At 48.0% G+C, this 23,003-nt stretch overlaps 1 protein-coding gene across 8 annotated transcripts in view; it reads right to left on the bottom strand.

Annotated features, from left to right (window-relative positions):
- The window catches only part of ZBTB7C (zinc finger and BTB domain containing 7C), a 375,586-nt gene that overhangs the window by 280,181 nt on the left and 72,402 nt on the right, over window positions 1–23,003 (bottom strand). For 5 of the 8 annotated variants that reach the window (XM_037738971.1, XM_037738966.1, XM_037738970.1 and 2 more), the window contains exon 2: window positions 22,452–22,677. The exons of the other annotated variants lie outside the window; for them this stretch is intronic. The gene's annotated coding sequence lies outside the window, so the exon portion shown is untranslated. The remainder of the gene's footprint in view (window positions 1–22,451; window positions 22,678–23,003) is intronic. 8 annotated transcript variants of the gene reach the window in all.

Genomic DNA, 23,003 nt, shown 5'->3' with positions numbered 1-23,003 from the left:
GTAGAGATGGGGTTTCACCATGTTGACCAGGATGGTCTCGATCTCTTGACCTCGTGATCAACCCGCCTCGGCCTCCCAAAGTGCTGGGATTACAGGCTAGAGCCACCGCGCCGGGCCTCGTTTTTAATGAGCCATTTCCAAGTGCTTCACAAGCAGGCAGGCAGGCATTGTTTGCCGCCAGCAGGGGAGTCCTGAGCCGGCTGTTAATGGCTTTCCCTCAGCTCACCCTCCTCACCTGGGGTCTGCACAGCCCCTTTGGATGAAAGGAGCCCTCTGCAGAGGGCATGGTGACCATGAGCATGGCAGCCTCTGTCCTCTGTTTGGGCTGTCAAAGCCTAGCCCAATCTGCCTGGGGAGTGCCTCCAAGAGTGCCAATTAGAGTTGGGACAAAATGTGTGTGATTTCAGAAGTCAGTAGAGTCGAGACACTCGGAACACAGCAACTTCTGCATAAAGCAGGTACCTAGAGAGCTGACCTTGAGAGGGGCACCAGTTGAGAGCAGCTCAGCAACAGCTGGAATCTGCTGGGGGTAAATTGGCACGCCAGTGCTGGATGAGACTCACAGGACTCAGGGAGTTTTGAAAATTCAAAACCGCAACAGGACACAGGGAAATGACAGAAGGTTTTCTGTGATCTAGTGAGGAAAGCAAGCCTGCAGGATCACGTATTTGGATTCACAAGGGAGTGAAGGTCCTCCTCACAGGGACTCATGATGTCCAAGGTCAGCAGTTTCTCCTCCCGCTCTCTGCAACCCCTGCCTGGTTGGAGTGCAAAGAGCACTGGCCTGGTACTCAAGAGGTCCCAGCTTTGCCACCTACCAGTCTGGGGACTGCTCAAGAAGCACCTCCCACATTGGGCCTCAGTTTCCTCATTTTAGCAAAGTGGTAGGTAAGGAGTTAGACTGGAGCCTGTGTTCAGCTGCGAATCCCACACTCCCAGTAGGAAGGGCAGCTCCTCCTGGGCATGGATAGATCAGCCTCTCCAGAAGGCTGCACAATTGTGATCCACTCCCATCCCCACCCCATCCAGCTGTTCAGAGAATCTCCAGGCTGGGTGAACTCAATGAACCTCTCCTGCTCTTATTATACTTAGGCATCTCAATTAGCTTCTTGCCCCCTACCCCTGAAGCATAACTCAACTGGAAAGATTTATCATCAAGGCCTTGGAGAGGCCCTGTGGGTAAAAGATAGCCCTTCAGGTCTACCTCAGCATGGGAAGCACCTAGTCCCCATAAGAAAGGATCAGCCATTTTCACTGTCCCCATGCCTCTTGTCTTCAGAGAGCCACAGGATCAACTCTCCAGCCCTACAGACCTGGCAGCAGGCTTCCCACTCCCCCACCCGGACCCTGGCTCACACCATCAACCTCCTGGGCCCCCAGCTCCTCCTGGGCCTCAAAAGCACACTCCCTTCCTCATGTTTTCCCTTCCTTACAGACAAAATAGAACTGGAAGTTTCAAAAGAATGTTACTAAAAATCTTCATGGAAAATTAACAGGAGGGGATTTGTTTTGTTTTTGTTTTAAAGGATTTTGAAAAGAATGATCCTTCCATGTATGGGTTTGGGAGTAGGAGCTGCCTGAATTGGAGCCATGGGTGTCTAAAGAGCCCAGACCCCATCTCCCCAACCCTCCTTCTTCACCCCAGCCCCAGCCTGAGCAGGAAAACACAACCTGTAATGATAGCAGGGAGGCTGCTGAGCATGGAGATGATATCATCTGGATGTTTATCCCCTTCAAACCTTATGTTGAAATGTGACCCCTGGCCTTGGAAGCAGGGTCTAGTGGGAGGTGTTGGATCATGGGAGTCGATTTCTCATGAATGGCTTGGTGCCATTCCCTTGGCAATGAGTGACTTGTACTATAGTTCACAGGAGAGCTGGTTGTTTCAAAGAGCCTGGACGCTTTTGCTCCCTCTCTTGCCCTCTGATGTGACAGCTCCCCTCGCCTGCCGTAAGTAAAAGCTTTGTGAGGCCTCACCATAAGCCAAGCAGATCCTGGTGCCATGCTTGCACAGCCTGCAGAACTGAGAGCCAAATCAGCCTTTTTGTAAATTCCCCAGCCTCAATTATTTCTTTATAGGGCTAACAGAGGAGACAAGGAAGAGACCCTGTTCTGTGTGATGATGAGCAAGTTGCCACACCTCTCTGGGCCACAGTTTCCACTCCTGTAAAATGGGGATATGTGTATCCATCACACATGGTTGCTATGAGAATTGTATGAAATAATACATGTGACCATGTGTCTTGCACATAGAAGACACTCAACAAGCCAGGTGCGGTGGCTCATGCCTGTAATCCCAACACTTTGGGAGGCCGAGGCAGGTGGATCACCTGAGGTCAGGAGTTCAAGACCAGCCTGGCCTTGAACTGGCCAGCACGGAAAAACCCCTTCTCTACTAAAAATTCAAAAATTAACCAGTGTAATGGCACACGCCTGTAATCCCAGCTACTTGGGAGGCTGAGGCAGGAGAATCACTTGAATCCAGTAAGCTGAGATGGCGCCACTGCAGTCCAGCCTGGGTGACAAGAGCAAAACTCTGTCCCAAAAAAAAAAAGAAAAAAGAAAAGAAAAGACGCTCAACAAATGTGGCCCTTGCAGCAGGTTTGGCTAAACTCTGTTCCTATAAGACAACACAGCTAAAGCTAAAGCCTTCGGTAAAGCAGGATCTTCAGCTTGTGCCTCCGCTCAGCCCTGACCCCAGTCTCTGGCACAAGGCAGTGCCTACTATTTTGACCAGGTTCCTAGGCCAGTCTCACCCCAATCTGATTCCAGAAACAAAACATCTCCCCAAGTGTTCTGTGTCCCAATGAGCCCCCAGAGCCCCTGCTCTGAGGATGCCAGGTCGAGAGCTTGTTAAAAAGTACAGGGAGCCTCCAGTGTTTGGGGCTGATTGGATAGGTTCCTCCTAGGTGACTGCCATGTGCCCAGCTTTACACACGGCATCTCAGTGAATCCTCACAGCAGCTCCATGTGACACATACTATTACCACCTCAGCTTATAGGCGATACCACGCAACGCCCCAGGTCCTGCAGCTACTGAGGGCAGAGCCAGTGGTTCTCAATCCTGGCTGATGAAAAGAATCACCTGGGGAAGCTTTGAAATATACAGATCCCAGATCCATCCCCAGATAGTCTGATCCTGCAGGTCTGGGGTGGGCCAGGGCATCAGAATTTCAGAAGCTCCCAGGGTCATTCTAACATGCAGCCTGGGTTGAGACAGCTTGTCCCACATTCAGCAGTCCTTCCCCCTCTTCTGGAGGACCCCTGCCTCCCTCCTCACCCCCTGCCTGTCCCAGGGGCCCTGCTGAAGCGCATGCTCACTAGCTCTAGGCCCAGCCCTTCAGTCGCCACATGTGCCCTCAGCTCCAAGGCTTCCAGGCCTTCTGGAGAGGGAAACTGAGGGCTGAGATAGACTTGGGACCAGCGGAGGCCCAGATGTTTGTCTTCTGCTCTCTGCCACCCCCTACTGATGCTAGCAGAACATGTCACATGCTGGAAAAAAAAAACTCGATTCTGTTTTCTTCCTCTCTTCCTCCCATAAGACTGGTTGGGAACCAACCCCCATCACGAGTCCCCACTTCCCCCATTCCTCCAGATGAAGCCTCTGGGCTAGAGGCCGACCTGCTTGGTTCTCGGGCATCTGGCTTCCTGGAGAGGCCCTTCTGCCTTCCTGGCTGGTCAGGAAGGCAAGTTCCACACGCTGACCCACGCTCTTACAGACCCAGGCTACCCTAGGCTTTGAATCAGCGCTGGCATGGCGACAGGCTGTTGCTCACACTAGGAGGGTCACATCTGCGGCCCACGTCCTCCCTCTGGTCCAGCCTAGTTCACAGGTGCCCAACACTGGGCGTGGGCCCAAAACCACCACAGTGTTCACGCATTTGCCTGAACTTGGCCTTGTTGCATGCACCCCCTGGGGCAGGGGCAGTTGTTCTCAACAGCATCTATTGTCGCTGAATCCTGTGCCTAGCCCTCAGGCTCCGCATCACTTTCATTGGTTGCTGATATTCAAAGAGACTCTCCCCTAAAAAGGCACTCCTGAGTGAGGCCCCTGCCGTCTTCTGGGGCCCTGGTGTGAAGGGACCCAGAGCAGGCCCCTTCTTCCCAGAGCCAACATGTCACAGGTTCCAGCCCATTCCCCTCCCCTGGCAACGAAGCCAAAGGGCTCAGCTGCTGGAGTAGGTTGTGAGCACAAGGCCCAGCTGCACTGCAATGGGAGACAAACAGAAAGATCTTAGCCAGCATCAGAGGGTAAGGCCGATTTCTCCTACCACAGATTTTGTGTCAATTAACGACTATTCACAAACAATGCCAGAATGCCTGTGTGTGTGCGTGTGTGCATGCGTGTGTGTGTAACCTTGATTTGTAACCAAATCAGTGGGGCTTCCTCTGGGGCTGACGGTCTGGGTAAGTGTGTGTGTGAGCTCATTCAGGTGTTTATTTAGAGAGACAGTGCAGTACAAGGTTAGAAGCAAGTTTTCTGGAGCCACACACACTATGTGGTTCAAATCCTAACTCTGCCCCTTTAAGCCATATGGGTGTGCTCCTCAGCCAACTGCTCACCTTTTGTGTCTCAGTTTTCCCATCTGTTAAATGGGGTTAATAAAACACTTAGCAACGTGCCTCACACAGAGAAAGTACTTAATTGATGTTAGCTATTATTATGACCTTGGCGCTATGGGGGGATGTAAAGCTAAATATTATTCCACAGATGTTTTTTGTAGTCAAAAGGAAAGAACCATGGCACGTACAACAGTATAGGTGGATCTGAATACATTATTAGTGAAAAAGGCTGCAGTGATTATATACAGCACAACAGGCTTTGAGTAAGGCTAAAGGTAATGGTAATGAAATGCATATTTTTAGGAATATATACATAAGTGGAATAAAATTAGATAAAAAGAAAAGCAAGGGAATGATAAATATGGGATTAAGGAAAATGGTTACCCTGGGAGACCCGGGAATGTTTGGATGTAGGCTTTTGTCAAATCCTAGCTTTGTTTTGGGCAATGGGCTCTTGGATGCTTATTACATTAATAAAAACAACCAAGTAAATACATAATTAAATAAAGGCATCCCACACACAGAGCAATCAAGAGACAGTCACGTGCCAAATATTGTGGCTAAATACCAATAGTTCAAAAGCAAGGAAAACAGAAACAAATACACAGAGCGACAATTTCAGGCGAGAAACTGTCTGGGCCCTGGGTTTACATCAGTGAATAGAATGGAAAAAAAAATCCCCGCCTTCTGGGAGCTCACATTCCAGTGAGGGGAGACAAGAGTAAGCAAAAGATAAGGTGTTGATATCAAGTGTGTTGGGAAGAGAAATGAGGAAGATTCAGGAGACAGGAAGCAGACAGGGAGAGAAGCCTTCACTGAGAAAGGGACACGCAAGTGAAGTCGAGAAGGAGACAGAGGGGGTTGTGAGGGTTTCTGGAGGCCGAGCTTCCAGGCAGAGGGCACATCCCAGGCCAAGGCCCTGACGCAAGAGGGCCCTAGCACAGGGGGTCAGTGGGGAGGGAGCAGAGCAATGGAAGACGGAGCAGGCTGTTTGGTTCTTGCAGGCTGCTGTGCGGACTTGCATTGACTGAGTGATACTGTGGGGAGGGGCACTGGAAGGCCCCGAGGAGGCAGGAAGTATCTGACACATGCTAGAGGATCCTGCTGGCCGAGGTGCTAGGAGAACTGGGGGTGGAGGCTGGAAGGCCCATCAGGAGGCTATTGTACTAATCCAGGTGAGAGAGGTGACAGCTGCCAGCATCTGAGAGATGACAGTGGAGGAGGTGAGAAGTGGCCAAACCCCGGATATCATGACACAGCTGCTGCTCTTCTGGGGGCTCCCAGGCTGACAGCCAAGGCCAGACACGCAATACAAAATCTACCCTAAATGCTACATCAGAGGCCAAGCCCAGTGAGCACTTCCTGTCTCCTTCCCTCCCTTGCAGCTCTGAAGGGCACCTGCCAGCTGCAGGAAGTGTGCTGGCAGCTGCGGCCCTGCTCCTCAGACCCTGGCTCAGGAGACCACCACCTCTGAGTCTGAACACTCCTTCCCAAGTCCTGCTACAGCCAGCCTGACCAGAAACCCTAACCAACTGTGCGGCCAGGGGACTGACTGTCCTTCCCCAACAAGGGTCTGCCAGCCCCCATGACTGCCTCCCTGAGCTCCAACCAGGGGTCTCGTTGTGTCGTCATTATAAGCCTCATTGTGGCCAGACTGTCAGAGCCCAGAAAGGTTTAGATTTTACGTTGGTGATTCTCTACCTTGACTGCCCATTGAAATCACCTAGAGAAATTCATAAATTGTTGGTGCCTGAGTCTCACAGCCTCTGAGACTGTTATAATAGGGATGGCATACAGACTTGGTATTGGAATTTTCTCAAAGCTTCCAGGTGATTCTAACATGCAATCCAAGGCGGCCTGGTCTAGCTCCCCTGTCCCTCTCCCTTTTAGGTGCTTCATGCCACAAGCCTCCCTTCAGCCACTTGCTGTCCCAGACAAAGCCCCGGCTCGTTCATCCTCCACCAATGTGAGGCACCTCTGCAGAGTTCACACAGCCCTGAGATGAGCTGACCGTACCCACGCTGGCAGGCATTGTGCTGGGTAGAGCAAGTGCCCACCTACCTCACATGACGGGCTAGGAACTGGGGATTTTTTAAAGGGCCACCTTGCAGCCTGGAGAGTTGAGTGCATACCCAGGACCACCAGCTTCCCTAGGCTGCGTCCTAAGGCCAGAAAAGCCCTGCAGCTCGGATACATGTAATCAAGGCTGCACTGGACTGCTTTCCCTCCCCCACTCCTCCCCATCCCCATCCTTGCTCCTTTAGGACTAGGACTTGGGATGTATTTTCATTAGACTTTTCCTAGGTGAAAATGGTGCTGGGCTAGGGGTAGGGAAACTGGATGGAGTGTGATTTACACTTCCCCTGCATCCTCACACTTCCCAAGGGCAGCTGGCCTTGGCAGCCTGCTCATAGAACCACTGCAGATGGGCTGCAAGGTGCAGGCTGTGTGCCGATCTACCCAGCTGAGAGCAGCATCTCTGCATAAGCACCCCCATCTCAATCTCCAATGAGGTGGAGGCCCATTTGGTAAATGCTGATGTCTGTAAGGTTCTCACAAAGCCAACACTCAGAGAAATTACCCTTATTCCCCAGACCCCATTCATATCGGATCAGGCTGTCCCTATTATATTTATTTTCTCTTTGCTCCAAACAGCTCCTTTAATTCACACTTGCTTCTAAGTTCTGTCTCCAGGCCTCCATCCCTGCATAGCCCCAAACAAGAGAAGTCGCTTTCCCTAGATAAAGGCTTCCTAGCTGCCTCCTGCCCTCCTTAGAGATGATGGCCTTTATCAGATTAGTTTCCAGTGGACTTGGCTTGCCCATAGCCCTCCTATAAACCCTAGGCAGGATTTCTCAATTTCAGCACTGACACTCTGGGTTGCTATGTCAGGTGGGGAGAGGAAAGGAGGCTGTCCCAGGCACTGCAGGATGTCTAGCAGTATCCCTGACCTTTACCTACTCAATGGCAGCAGCACTCCCCTTCCCAGTCTGGGATAATCTCAGACCTCACCACCAAATGTCCTCTGGAAGAGGGTGGGCAAAATTACACTGGCTAAGAAACACTGTGCTATAGCAATGTGACTGGAAACCTCTGGAGGGCAAGGACCATGTCAGGACTTCTGAGAGACAGCTCAGTTGGTGGCCAGTTCAGAAAACCAAGCTCTGATAATCAAAAAATAATAGATGTTGGCGTGGATGCCCTGAAAAGAGAAGACTTCTATATTGTTGGTGGGAATGTAAACTAGTACAACCACAATGGAAAACCGTGTGGAGATTTCTTAAAGAACTAACAGTAGATCAACCATTTGATCCAGGAATCCCACTACCGGGTATCTACCCCGAGGAAGAGAAGACATTCGAAAAAGACACTTGCACTCACATGTTTATAGCAGCACAATTCACAACTGCAAAAATGTGGAATCAACCCAAATCCCCGTCAATTCACGAGTGGATAAAAAACTGTGGCATGCACACACACACACACACACACACACGTGCACACACACACACAAACACACACACAAACACACATATGGAATACTACTCAGCCAGAAAAAGGAATAAATTCACGGCATCTGCAGCAACCTGGTTGGGATTGGAGACCATTACTCTAAGTGAAGTAACTTAGGAATGGAAAACCAGACATCCTATTTTCTCTCTCACAAGTGGGAACTAATCTAGAAGGATGCAAAGACATAAGAATGATACGATGGATGTTGGGGACTCGGGGGAAAGGGTGGGAGGGCGTGAGGGATAAAAGACTACAAACTGCATTCAGTGTATACTGCTAGGGTGTACCAAAATCTCATAAATCACCACCAAAGAACTTACTCATTTAACCAAACACCACTTATTCCCCAAAAGCTTATGGAAATAAAAAATTAAAATAAAATATCCATTTTAAAAAAAGAAAGCCAGGCTCTACATTAAGGAGCGGTATGGTGTTGTAAGGAGGGCTAACCTCTCTGGGTCTCAATGTCACCCTCCAGCCAACATTTGTCCGGGGCTGGCACTGTGCTAAGTGCCTTCTGTGGATTTTCTTACATAATCCCCACAGTCCTCTGGGGAAGGCTTTGTCCCTATTTTATAGCTGGAGAAATTGAGCCTGGGAGAAGTTAGGCAACTTGCTCAGGAGCACACAGCAAGACAAAGGGGTTTGACTTCGGAGCCTATGGTCCCACCCATGTGGGTCTGATCCACGGTCTGCACTCCCTCCCTTAAAGCAGGGGGTGGGCCTGAGATGACCTCCAAAGTCCTCTACAGTTCTATGACTTCGCCATTCTTTTGATTTTGCTGCTACAAAATGCAGGTTCACTGGGGGTCCTGTATCCTTTGTATTTCCCTGCCCCTTAGGACACAGCTTGCTCACCCCTTCCTTCACCCAACGATTTAACATGCTCCTACTGTGGGCTATGCACTGAGCCAGGATTGGGGGTTTCAGCTGTTAATGAGGTGCAGAGTTTGCCCTCCAGTGAAGAGGCAGATATTAAACATCTACTTTTATTTACAACTGTGATGCTATGGTCTGAATGTGGGTATAGCCCCAAAACTCATATGCTGAAACCACCATCCCAAAAGTGATGGGATTCGGGCCTTTGGGAGGTAATAAGGTCATAAGGGCAGAGCCTCATGAATAGAATTAGTGCCTTTATAAAAGAGGCCCTAGAGAGCCACCTTGACCCTTCCACCATGTGAAGACATACGGGAAGGCACCATCTATGAGAAAGTCCAGAGGCAGGAACACAAAGCGGTCAGAGCTCTGGACGTGGATGTGATGCGGAAGGGTGCCTGGAAGCAGGGCTGGCGAACAGAAGGACAATAGAGCTGCTTACAGGACAGAGTCAGTTCCCAGAGCTGTGGGGACTACGTCAGGAGCTCCCTTTGACCACAATGACTTGGAAGGGTGCTGTGCATGGCAGTATGGGATTGAATGATTGTTACTAATTGATTAATTGATAAGTGATCCTGAGACCTCTTTCTAAGATGAAACTCACTTTGAGGACTTTGAGGACCCCGACTGACTCAGATCCACGCTGGACAAGCACAGATGGAAAACAAAGAAGGCACACGTGCAACAGGAATGCCTTAGAGGGAAAGAACCCACATAATGGAAATCTAAGTTATTATTACTATTACCTTATCAGATCTGACAAGATCACAGTCAAAGGTGTGGCCATAGCAGCCTGTAAAGCAATATAAATGGGATCTCGGGTGGCAGTTAGCCATTGCATTGATTCTTATTCACCAAGGAGCTAAATCACAGGGCTAATGTGAAACATGTGTGAAATACTCCTTTTTCATGCACTAGCAATGAAAGGCCTTCAAAAATCTGCAGCCAAGTGAATGTACTTAGTGACTAATAGGAATGTGCACACGGGCATCATTTTATTACCTCACACAGGCCAGCTTCATCAAAGCCTTGATTTCACATTGAAGAAACTGCTCCAGCTACCCAGGGAGGTAAGGAAATGCCAGCACAAGGCCCCAAGTTGGGAAAGTGACTTTTGATTTGATACCTTCCTGAGGATTTAAACAGTGTGCAAAACACCATTTGATTGCTTCTAGAACCACGGAATGTCAGCGTGGGAAAGTATCTCAGGTCATGCAGCTCACCTGTGTGACAGGTGAGGGAATGGCTTGTGTAGGGTTACCTAGCTCACCAGTAGCAGATCAGGGACTAGAATCCATGCTTTGACTAGTCCAGGCCACAGCCACTGCTACCACTGGATTCAGAACCCATAAGTCTTCACCTAAACCTCAGTAGGAAATCACAGCAAGACTATTTCTAACAGCCCAGGAAGGCAGGCAAAGGACACTGTATCTTGGCAAACGTTTCAGTTAAAGTGCTGGGGGACAGAGCATAAGAATCTGGGAACCAAGCCTTGTTCACTGTTTATAGGTGACACATATTCTACGCTTTTTTTTTTTTTTTTTTTTGAGACAGAGTCTTGCTCTGTCACCTAGGCTGGAGTATAGTGGTGGGATCCTGGCTCACTGCAACCTCCACCTCCTGGATTCAAGCAAGTCTTCTGCTTCAGGTTCCCAAGTAGCTGAGATTACAGGTACACGCTACCATGCCCAGCTAATTTTTGTATTTTTAGTAGAGACAGGGTTTCACCATGTTGGCCAGGCTGGTCTTGAACTTCTGACCTCAAGTGATCTGCCCATCTTGGCCTCCCAAAGTGCTGGCATTACAGGCCTGAGCCACCACACCCAGCCTCTACCTACTTCTAAAAAAAATTGGGGGTGCCCTGTAATTAAAAACACACACACATACAGACTGACATCTGACTGCAGAATTGTTTTTAATATCAAACAAACTAGAAATGACTCAAGTGTCCCTCCATAGGGGACTGGTTAAAGAAACTGTTTGGCTGGGCGCGATGGCTCACTCCTGTAATCCCAGCACTTTGGGAGACCGAGGCGGGCAGATCACAAAGTCAGGAGATCGAGACCATCCTGGCCAACATAGTGAAATGCCGTCTCTACCAAAAATACAAAAAATTAGCCGGACATGGTGGTGCATGCCTGTAGTCCCTGCTACTTAGGAGGCTGAGGCAGGAGAATTGCTTGAAACCGGAAAATGGAAGTTGCAATGAACTGGGATCTCACCACTGCACTCCAGCCTGGTGATAGATCAATACTCCTTCTCAAAAAAAAAAAAAAAAAGAAACTCTGTTCATGCATATAGTGGAATACTACAGAGCAATTAAAAAAAGAGAAAGAAAGAAAACTAAAGAACTGTTCTGTACCAATATGGAGATATTTCTAGGATATATGGTTAAGGAAATAAAAAAGCAAGGTGCAGTATATACAATAGGCTATATTTTATAGAGTAAAATGGAAAACTAATAATACATACTTGAATTTCTGGGTTTTAGCACAAATAAACACTGGAAGAATAAACTCAAAAGTAATATAAAGGGTTACCTATGGGAGCAACAAGGGCAGAGATGGAGTGGAAAAGGGCAGAGGTGAGAGGAAGAAATCTTAGTGTATACCTCTGTAAAAAAATTTGATTTTAATGCTTTGCCTATTCAAAAATTGTAATCCAACTAAACACAAGAGGAAATGCAATAATAACACAAATTATTGCAGGTGCAATAGCCAAAAATTGCTCCCTTCTGCCTTCTCAGAAAAACAGATGCAAGTGTACCATTCCTGGGATCCCACCCTCACATCAGCCCAGAAAGTGGAGGGTCAGTCACCAGCCTCTGGACTGGAATAGGAAGGAACAGAGCGCAGAGAAAGCATGGTCAGCCAAGCAGTCTGCCCAGGGTCACAGTGGCCTGGCCTCTCTGTCTCTTTGTGGCAAAGATCAGGAAGGCTGGATTGCCTGGGACCTGAACCAGGCCAGTTCCACTCAAGGCCTGCCCTTCTCTGGAGGGCTATGCCTATGTCTGCTCCATGACCCGCCCCTGAATCATCATCATCCTAGTTCCTGATACCCTGTGGTTCCAGGAACCACTACACTCTACTAAGCACAGTGTTCAAATTCTCAGGCCCCTACCTACCCAGCACACTTGATCCACAGCCCATCCCACCCTCCCAGGGTCTTCCTCACTGTGTTCCCAGTCTCCTTCCTAGCTTTGGCCCTAGTGCCAAAATTCTGGGGGTGCAATGCCCCATACCCTGGTATTGCTTAGCCACAGTACTTGGAGAAGAATCGCTGGAGATGTGAGAGGGCAAGGCCCTCAGCTGAGGATGGAGGCTTCAGCTGTGCGAACATGCTCTTCCCCTCCCTGTCTCTTCTCTGACCCCTTCCTGGAGGAGGAGGGGGGCAGCCTAACAGCAAATTCATTAAAAGTTACTGCTACTACCCAGGTGTCCATAAATGAGGTCAAACTAATTATGTCTGATTAATAAATTGTGTCCATATTATAGAAAACCATGTTATAAAGAATTACGGCCATATATATGAGCAGTTTTTTAAAAAATATATTAAGTGAAAACACAAGTTGAAGAACATCATATTTAGTCTGATCCCACTTGTGTTTAATATGCACCTATTTTCCAGACCCATGGTAACAGTATGGATATAGACAGTGATATAGATGTGGATATGGCTAGAGGTGCAGCAATTCCCTAAATTGTAGACAGTGATGATCTGTGGTGATGGGGGTGTCATCACAAGTTCCTTCACTCTCTCATAGAGGTTAAATACTTCTATGTTGTTATTTTTTTCTTATACAAAGCAGTTATTATTTTTGTAATTTGAACAAAGATCTTTCAAATTTACCACATACCTGCTATACACCTGGTTGTGCTGGCCCAAATGCTGTCCAAAGTAAGTCAGAGGCTCAGGGGAGGAACTTTCCTCCCAACCCTGCCCCATCCATGAGATGGGGACCTGAGGCCCAGGGAGGTCTGGTGACTTTTTTAGTTGGGAGCACACAGTGAGTTCACGGCAAAGCTGGGCTGGAACTCCTGTCTCCTGACTCATAGCCTTGTGCTCTTTCCATGTACCACGTGGCCTTAAAATGAGCATATATTTGGGGGATGGGGGTTCTTGATGTGCCTGGTAGGGAAAAAGCAGTGGAAATACCGCCCCCCACAAAAAAAACATTAGATTTCACTTTCCAGGATTCATTACATGGCTGGCAGGTCAATACCACCACTTCCTAAAAGTCAACCATTGACTGATGGAAGATTCCAGACAAGTGTTCATTTAAAGATGAACCATTAACCGTAAATCAAAGCCCAGAGTGAGTGCTGAGTTACAAAACTAATTAGAATAAGTGGGTAAATGGATGGCTGGTCTCAGTCCCAGTGGCCACCTGACTGTTATCCACCAGGGCTGGGAGAAGATATATTCTCTAAATCATAAAAGCAACACAGGGTCAGAGAAGGCTTCTTTAAGAAGCCTCTCTGTAATATAAAAATAATCACCATCATCTCCTCAAAAGGCAGCCAAAATGGCAGGGAGCACATTGATCAATTAACAAGCATTATTAAACCTCTTATTCCACGGAGCTTTGGATGGCCCAGCGGTCTCTCCCATTTGACCACCACTTTGCAACACAGAAAGGGTTTAACTCATCATCCTGTTGGATCCCCTGTGCCCTGTTGCTGGTATTTTTTAACCTTCCTTTTTGTGTCTGTGGAAGTGGTTAGTGACACATTCAGGGGCGTGCAAGGCTGACTGGCAGAGGTTGGCACTGCTTCTGCCCCCATGCCACAAACAAACAGCTTCTGGGAAAGTAAAACAACCAAAAGTACAACCCAAGCCAGTCTAGAGTCAGTGCGGGGACCTGTCGCCCTCCCAGACCACCTGCACCACGATGCAAACACATTTTGCCACCCTGAGATTTTTGTCATCTGGGTGCAGTTTGTGTATGTGGATTATATGGGTTTGTACATATGAATACACATGCGTGCATCTTTAGTGTTTGACTCTTGGTACTCCTTGAAGTGTTTGTACCAACATTGTCCATTAAACCCTTGCTTTAGGGTCAGTAGGACAGGCAGTCTATTTCCATTTAATAGATGAGGAAGCTGAGGCTCAGCGCATCTCGTCCCATGTCTTATTACTCCTCAGTGGCAGAGTGGGGAGGGACAAAAACTAAAAGTTGTTGAGGGCTCACTGGGATCAAGAGCTGTCTACGTCATCACATGTCACACCGACAGCAATCCCGGGAGGAGATGGGATTTCCCCATGTTACACTTGAGGACAGTGAGGCTCAGGGAGACTGTGTCACCATCCCCAAGTGGCAGAGCCAGAACTCAACATCAGGGCTCTCTGAGCTCAAAGCTGAGGTTCTGTGGTTGCTGTGCAAGTCCACAGTGGGGGTCACCTCTGTGTCAGGCACTGAGTAAGTCCTTTCCCAGAATATCAACACTGGCAATAGCTTATGCATAGCATTCTAACAAGCTCAGAGGGAACTAGGCTCTGTCTAGGGCTCTTGAGGACAGGGCATGGCCTACAGCAGGGTACCTGGGCATGGGATGCACTTGGTTGAGGTCTCTACCACAGCGCCATCCTTTTCTAGGGCCTTCTCTTTCATTTCTGCTGTGCAAATTCAAGGTTGATGTGGGCTTTTAGGTAGCAAGAGCTCAGGCCTGCTATTCATATCCTGAATAACTCCATGCATACTCAGTGAGGTGAGTCAGTGCCCCCAAACAGCTCTTGGCACCCAAGAAACCGGGCCGGCTTCCTGGAGTGCCTCAGATCCCCTCATCTCTGCTCAAGTCACCACTGCCAGCCTTTTCAAATGTTTCCACTAGGGTCTATCATCTCTCACTGCCCTAAGGAGTGATATGATGATGATGATGATGATAAACATTTCCACATGAAGGCTTGGGTATCTGAGTCATATTTTGTTGCTTTATCCCAGTGGTTTCTATTTTTTTTTTTTTTTTTAACTTAAAAGAGAGGGCAGGAGTGAGTGAGTGTGGGCAGGATGAGTAATCCCAGCCTTGCTGGGTCCTGGTGGGAAGAAGAAAACGGGGTGGAGACAGAATGGAAGAGAAGATGGGAGTGGCTGTGAGGGCTGGGCAGGGGGAGCAACTACCCCAGCTCCGGATAGGGAGGGCTTGGGCCCCCAAGTCAGATAACACCGAAATCCAAACAAGGTTTATGTGTTCAGCTGCAGAACATGGGCGTGGGGAGGCAAGGGCAGTTTTCCAACCGAGTGATCCACAGCAAAGGGAGAGCTCATCTAAATCTGCCCCAGACTTCCAGGTCAAGGGTTACCACCTCCTGGTAGCCTTAGCCCACCACCCCAGCCAAGAGTGAGCCCCCTTTCCTCTGAACCTGAGCTGCTCATTTGACCCGTGGGCTAGAGGGCTTTGCTCGCCCCTATCCCTATGTATTTTCATTGCTTCTCCAATTCCACCATGAGTTCCCGAAGGACAGAGAACTTGTCTTACCTCCTCTGTGTCTTAGACGACACCCTGTAGACAGAGCCATGCTGCATGAGCCTTGAGGAAATGTTTATGGACCACAGTCTCAGGAAATGGCACCAGATAACAATCACACAACTTATCCTTCAATCTTGGGCTTTATGCTGTACAAAGCCATGTCACATTTTTGTAAGGTAGGTGACAAGTGACATTAAGTTCATTTTACAGATAGAAACACTGAGGCTCATGCAGCGTGGAATCTGAGTGACTGACCAATGACTAGTGAGTAACCAGAAATAGTTCTGGAACCCAGGCTTTTAACTTTACTCTGATTTTCCTTGGAGGGACTGAAAGTTTCTGTCTCCTTTGAAGCACATAGCAGATGATTTTGGGGTATGCTGCATTACGATAGCCCATCCCCGTATAAGAGGTACAGTGTATATTAGCATCACCAAGACTCTGAAGAAATCTTTTTGGCTTAGTTCAGTGCAGCCTTCTCCCTTTCGCATGGGACCCTACTGCATTCTATACTGAGGAAATGTTCTCCTGTACTCTCACTTTCCTGAAGGGTAAACCATGCTCCCGGGACAAGCTGTACATTATTGGCAGAGAAAGGCTTAAGCTACACGAACAAAGTTCTAATGGTGAAATTTCAGGGCTCAGCCAGCTAGTAAGAACATTTCCACTCCTCTTTTTTTAATCACTGAAATGTTCAAACAGACACAAAATGTTTGTGTATGTTGTTCTCTAAAATCTTTTATTCTGAAATTTTTTTCTGAAATATTTTAAAGAAAATTCTAGACATATCATGTTGTCTGAATTTATTTCAGTATATGACATTGCCACAGTATCCTAAAAAATGAACACTAATTCCTTAATATGTAACCGAATTCTCTCTAACATGTCCTTCTACGGCAGGCTGACTTGAATCAGGATTCAAACAAGACTCATAGATTGCATTTGGTTGGTGTATCTGTTAAGATTCTCTCAATCTATAACAATTCCCTCTTCCTCATCCCCTTTCCCCACTGAACATCAGCCATGTTAGATAAATAAGGTTATTGGTCCTGTGAAGCTTCTCTTGGTCTGAGCTTGGTGATGGCCTTCCACAAGTCCTTGGCTCTTGTATAAATTGGTGGTTAGAGCTATCACTTCATCAGCATTGCTTCAGCTTCATGGCAAGAAAACATTATGGTGGGTGCAGTGTCCTTCCTTTCACATGGCAGCTGGCTGTCCCTCTTGCAGCAAAGCATATATTGATTTGTGGGTTTGGATGATGGAAGGCACATCTTTTTGAGCAACTGGGTCTTCCCAGTGCCTCCAAAGTTGTATTATATTCTAGAATTTGGTTCTAAACACATCTCTAACCCAGGATTTGCTAATTTTCCAGGATTTCATGGAAGATGCTCTCCTGCCATTCAGCCCCAAAATTCTCAGTCTACCCTTTCCTAGTCTGTTTTCTGGTGACCTTTTACCTCTCCTTTGTTTGTTGTTTTAGAAAAGCCATTTTCCAATTACCAGGTGAGCCAGGACCTCGTGTTCCCTCCAGGCCAGTCCCTACTGGTGACTCTATGGGATGAGCTAAAGTCCCGGGGTCTCAACAGTCCATGGCTTCCTCCCCCTTGTCTTCTCCTTGTCTCTTAGAAGACAAGTCAGAATCTCAAGGAGAATAATAACATAGCTGAACATGATAAATATGCATCCCCAATTTTTAAAAACCAAATTACACAAATCAAGCTTATTCTGAGAGGTTCGTTTTACCAGGGGTCTCTAGTGCTCCAATCAGCATAATTAAATAGTAAGATCTCTCTAGAATTGATTGTGGTTTTCACATTTTTTTCATCCAAGGACCATTTCAGCAAGATGATTTTAGGCTAATAAGAACCCCCAAATTAGAAACTAATTAAGGAGATGGAAAATACAAATGTATTTGTTTTTAGTCAGGTACTATTTTTATCAGAAGAATCATGAAAAATTAAAATGGTTAAATACTCATATGAAGGTTGTCAGTCAAGGGCAATGTGGCTTTCTTCCTCTCCCTGCTGCAAAATCTAAGGTGATATAACAGAAGCTGCTCCCCTTGGACTCCCAGGAAGCAATAAAGAGACTAATTTTCAGTGAGGAAAGAGTGTTGCCAGAATTCTCTCAAATCTTTGGCCGGTAAGATCCACAGCTCCTTTTACTTGTAGAGTGCATGTATACCGGGAAACAGGATTAAAGCACTGCAGTACAGGCTCTCATGCCCATTTAATAGAGGGGAACATTAAGGTCTGGGGAACTTAAAAGATCTGCACTGGGTCACATAGCAAACTAAGAAAAAGCCAGGTCAATAACCTTACCCAAATGTGCCTGAGTTTGTGACGCCCCCCTGCACTGTCCCCCAAATGTGCCACAGATCATCTTTTGAAATAGATGTTAAGTCACAGTGACACTGGTTTGCAGGACTCTTTTAGGATTCGTGACAGCCTTGAGAGCTCGGGCCCCAGGAGAGCCAGCAGGAAGCAGCAGCCAGCTGCTAAAGGGGGTGGGGGCTCTTTAGTCTAGAGAGGCAGCAACACGAGTGACCCAAATACCACTGCGGCGAGCATCAAAGGCCATTAACCCAACCACACACAGTCGAATGTGGACCCAGCCTTGAAAATGCTGTCTCAATGCCCAGGCCTGGAGAATTTCCATTTGTCCTGCAGACTTTTGCCCTGATTCCAGTGCAGCTTAAGCCCAGTTACTCTTCATGTCACCCATCTGCACCTCCTGATCCTACTCCCTCCATGCCTGGCCCAGGGGACGTGGGATTTGCCTGGAGCCCCCATTCCCTATCGCAGAGTCCTCACCAGACCCAAGCCAGGGAGGCAAGGAGGAGCTACAGGACTTACTTAGATCCACGGCTTGCTCTCAATCCCAGGAAGGATGGACTATGAGCTTTCACAATTCTGGGTAGATTCCAAACTCAGGAGGACTGGCTAGAGACCACACACACACAATAGGCTGAGGGAAGTAAAGATGTCAGGAAATGCTACTGCTGCCACTAACACCCCGATACTTCCCCTCTCCCAAAGGAGAACAGGAGGCAAGGGGTTAATTCAGAGGCGCGCATCCGGCGGATAGAACACCTGGAGGAGCACCTCATAGAAGCACCTAGTTGAATTCTATGGCAGCACCATCTGCCGTGAGATGCCAGGAGAAGGGGCATCTTTTAAATCCAATCTGCAGCCTCCAACTCAGCTCCCAGACCAGAAAGCAGCCCCAGGTAGGGAACTAGGAGTCTCAATAACATTTGATAACTTTACAAAGGACCTTCACATACACTGTTTCACAGGAGGCTCAGGAAAACCCCAGATGGCAGGAAATATTTAACTCATTCTTCAGATGGGGCTGGGCATAGGGGAATCTGGTCTCGTGGCCACCGGCCAGGTGCCAGCTACATGTGTCAGGGCGCCATGTCAGTGACTCTATGCAGCGATTACTGCTTTCTACTGTCGTTGGGGGCCAGCGGCCAGAGTAGCCATTCACAAGATAATAAAATGTGTACTCCCTCCAGTTCGAGAAAGAACAGCCATATTTTGTGACAATATGATCTGGGCTCCCTATCCTAAGGTGAAGTTATCTGAATTTTTCTTTCTGGGAAAAGAAAGGGGACATGGTAAGGTAGGAACAGGACTTTATTTCAAAGACTGAGCCTGGGAAGCAGGAGAGAGAGGCACGAAGGACATGGAGCTTTTAGAGAAGGATCCCTGGGTTGGATCCCAAGAGAGGTGGGGTGAATTAGGACCTGGAGTGGCTGGCAACCCTCACTCCACTGGAGTGCAGTGCCTGGGTGCCGTTGCCCCCTAGAGATAGGGGCCTGGGCCCTCCAGTTTCCCCTATGGCAAGCTGGCATAGATGGAGCACCAGCTGGCTGCAGGGGCCTGCTTCCTCCAGCTGACCACACAGGTCTGGATAAAGGGGCACCAGAAGTAACTGTCACCCCCCAGGGCTAAGGCCCAGGCCTCACCCCACCCCATTTTTGCTGACCTGCAAAGCTGCCCGGTTCTCCTGCAAAGGAAGAGTGGAGACAGAACTACAGAAATGCCAATTAGGAAACTTTCTGCCACACTTAGCCAATAGGAGAACTCAAATTTGTTTTCATTTGATTTAGGAAAATAAAAGAATTATTTCTTGAAATTGAGTGTCACAGAGCAATTATTCATTATTTTATTTAGTCCTCATCATTACCTAGTAAGATAGAATTTATTAGTTCCATTCCAGGGAAGCTTCTGAGGCTCAGGGACCTTCAGGAACTACCTGAACGCCCCAGACCCAGCAAGTGGCAGAGTCCTGAACCCAGCTGCTGAGACCTGTAGTCAGAGCTGGTTCCAGAGAACACAAGTCACCATCTAGAACGAGTGATTCAAGACAACTCTTATTATTCAAGAGAATGTCCCCAGAGATTCATTATAGACATTTCATAAGAAGAGAACATAATAGTAAATCCTGCTGTCTAGCTCAGGAGAGCCCTGGCCCCTGGGTGCTCCTTGGAAAGATATTCTAGAGTCTAGATCTGTGTTATCCAACACAGTTGCCACTAGCCAACTTGAAATGTGGCTGGTTCAAACTGGAGATGTGCTGTAAATATAAAATACACTGTAGATTTCAGACTTTGAATGAAAAGAATGTAAAATATCTCATTCACAATTCTTATGCTGATTACATGTTAAAATGATACTATTTGGACATACTAAGTTAAATGAAATCTCGCATTAAAATTAATTTCACTTGCTTATTTTTACTTTTTTAAATGCTGCTACAGAAACATTTAAAATGACACACATGGCTTGCATCTGAGCCCCACCCCCAATGGCTATTGGGCCGCCCACTCCAGGGCACAAGTCTTGCCTTGGCTTCTGCACATCCCTCCCTCTGAGTTGGAAGACAAGGAGTCAAGACTCTCCAAGCATTCAGAGAATGTCCTCTTTTCTCAACACTTCTCTAAATTCCTGGACCCACCCCTCCTGCCTCCAATCTCCCTGTGTGTCCAGCGACTGCCAAAGCACTTAAATGCAGTCACCATTTCCAAGTGGTAGGGTCCACCTTAAACCACATTTTCTGTGGCCAGAGAAATTCTGATAACCGGTTTTCAAAGCCCAGGCCCCTGGCCCTGTGAGCAGTCAGAATCCCTGGAAGTTAAAAGGCGCTTCTCCCAGCCTTCCTGGCTCTCACCCCTGCCAGACTGTGAGCTTCTCCAAAAGCAGAATCACGGAAACAAACTAAACGTATTGATCACTTATTACGGTGCCAGCTGCTGTGCTAAGTGTGTTACATGTTTTATTTTCTTTAATTCTCCCCACTAGTCTATGAAGGAGATAGTACTGTCCCTGTTTTTAAAGATAGAAGCTTGAAGCCTCCAAAGACCTGGACCAGGCTCCACACTCCCTCCCCTGGAAGCAGACCGCAGCTCATTCTCTGCATTTCTGGCAACAAGCACAGTGCTCAGTGCACAACAGGTACTCAGTAAACATTGGTAACATAAAGGAGAACGTTTGACAGAGCCAGTCCTTGGCTCTTTCTGGCCTTCATCAGGAGGTATGTTGCCCCTCAGCCTCCTAAGACCACAAACTTGAAAGTCCTCACCCACCTACCTCCAGGATTGGATATTTTCTGCCCCTACCCAGTACCCCATCACCTCCCACCATGATGCTCCCCAGGTTCGGCCCTGCCCACAGAGGTGGGGTCTGAAGATAGCTGAGGGCCAGTACCTACAGGTCATATTTAGGCTCAGGCCCCTGTGGAGCTACCAGCTCCCTAGCTCAGCCCCTCCAGGCATAGCCATTCCCTGACTATCCCTGGCCAAAGACCCTGGAGCTCAATTCTTCCTCCATTTCCTTATATAGACAGGAGTCCAGTTCTGAGCCCACCTAGCGCCTGTGGTTGATCCACTTCCACTTCCTAGAGCTGGGTTCAGCTTTCTAGATTCCTTCTTCAACTTACTCTTTCTGCCTAATTTAGAACAAGGCCACCCAGAAGTCCTAATGTTCTGCCCCTCCCCTTCCCTTGGCTCTGACCCTGCGGACCCTGACACTGGCCTGCACTGAAATGGAATTTACCACACCCTCTTGGGCGTCCTGCCCCAGACCAATGGCCCTTCTCCCCTTGCCCCAGTCAGTTTCTCAAGGCCCCAAGCTATTTTTGCCTCCACCCCAGCCTACCATTTTCCCCACAGTGGAAGCTGCCAGGGTGGTACCTCATATGACGCACACAGTGAAGAGTGGAAAATCGGGAATAGGCTCTGCCACTGGGCAGAACTCACCTTTAGGGTCTCTAGCTTAATGGCTGGCCCGTGTCCTCCCAGTCTTGAGGCCCTGCCTTCTAGGTCCTAGACACTTGCTTGATGCTTCCAGGCTTGCCTGACTTCCCTGGATCAACTGCTAGACCCAAGGAATCTGACAGGACCCTGCTGTCCTCTCTAGACCCCTACTCATTACCTCGTCCACCTTTAATCATCTGCTACTTGCCCAGGCATTCTTGAAAGAATGGAAGACACAAACCCTTTTTATTTTTTACAAGCAGGACCCACCCACCCATCACCACACCTGTCATTTGAGACATCTGAACCAGACCTGAAGGCTTCCCAAGCACTCAGGTCTCCAGATCTATCCCTCACACATCGTGGACGCAATGAAAGAGCTTCTTCACTTCTCACTGCCTCTGTTTCTCCATGGGCATGAATGCCATTTCCCACAGAAGCTGATGGGGAATAATGACTTCTTGATTTGCTACTTTGAGTTCCTCAAATACGACATGCTACATCCGTAAAGGCATCAGGCCTTCCCATAAAGCCTAGGAAGTGAACCCATCTGATGCTAAATCTTCCGGTGCTTGGCTCCAGCAAGCGCATGGGGCAGAAACTAATAACTATAAAGCTTCCATCTATCATCTTATCAGGAGTTAGTGTGCTTTGTTTGCATAGTTATCTTCCCACAGGTTGACATTTTATGATTACTGCAAGCTGATATATTCGCCTACCTGCCATATCATTCATAAAGGATAGACGAGCCTCAGGTTCATTACCTGTCATTACACCGTGTACATGTCGCCAGGGGCCAAAGTATTGATTCTTCTTGGATCTCCCCAGCAGTGCAGCCTCCCACTCTGAGGCTCTGGGTCTAATGGGTGTGGATTCTGCTCATGCCTCAGGCGCTGGGTGGACTCCAGTCCATCACTTCTTGCTCTTGTGGCTAACCCACTCCTCAGGGATGGAGAGAGCTTCTGAGCTCCCAGCTGCTTCAGAGGGGATCTGCAGGAAGAACAGAGGCCTCCGTCATCTACCAGGGACAGAAATACATGTCCAGGTTTTAGCTGTTCTTGCAAATTCTAGCCATCCTCCTCTTTCTCTTTTTTATTAGAGCCTGTAGTTCTTTATGACTATACCAACTTTATCTCATCCAGGGTTTTCATTGGCAGTATCCTGCCCACCAACCCAGGCTCAGACCTCAACACACACACCCGCTGCACACAAATGCACACACGCCCTTCATTCCTTTCCTTCCTCTGCATATTTCCTTTCATCTGCCTGAAAGACTCACTTCTAATCCTGCATCCAAACCCTAGACATCGTTCAGA

Source organism: Cebus imitator, unplaced genomic scaffold, assembly GCF_001604975.1.
Source record: "Cebus imitator isolate Cc_AM_T3 unplaced genomic scaffold, Cebus_imitator-1.0 Scaffold60, whole genome shotgun sequence".
Taxonomy (NCBI): Eukaryota; Metazoa; Chordata; class Mammalia; order Primates; family Cebidae; genus Cebus; species Cebus imitator.
Note: the sequence above shows the minus strand (reverse complement) of the source record. Positions and strands in the feature narration are given on the sequence as shown.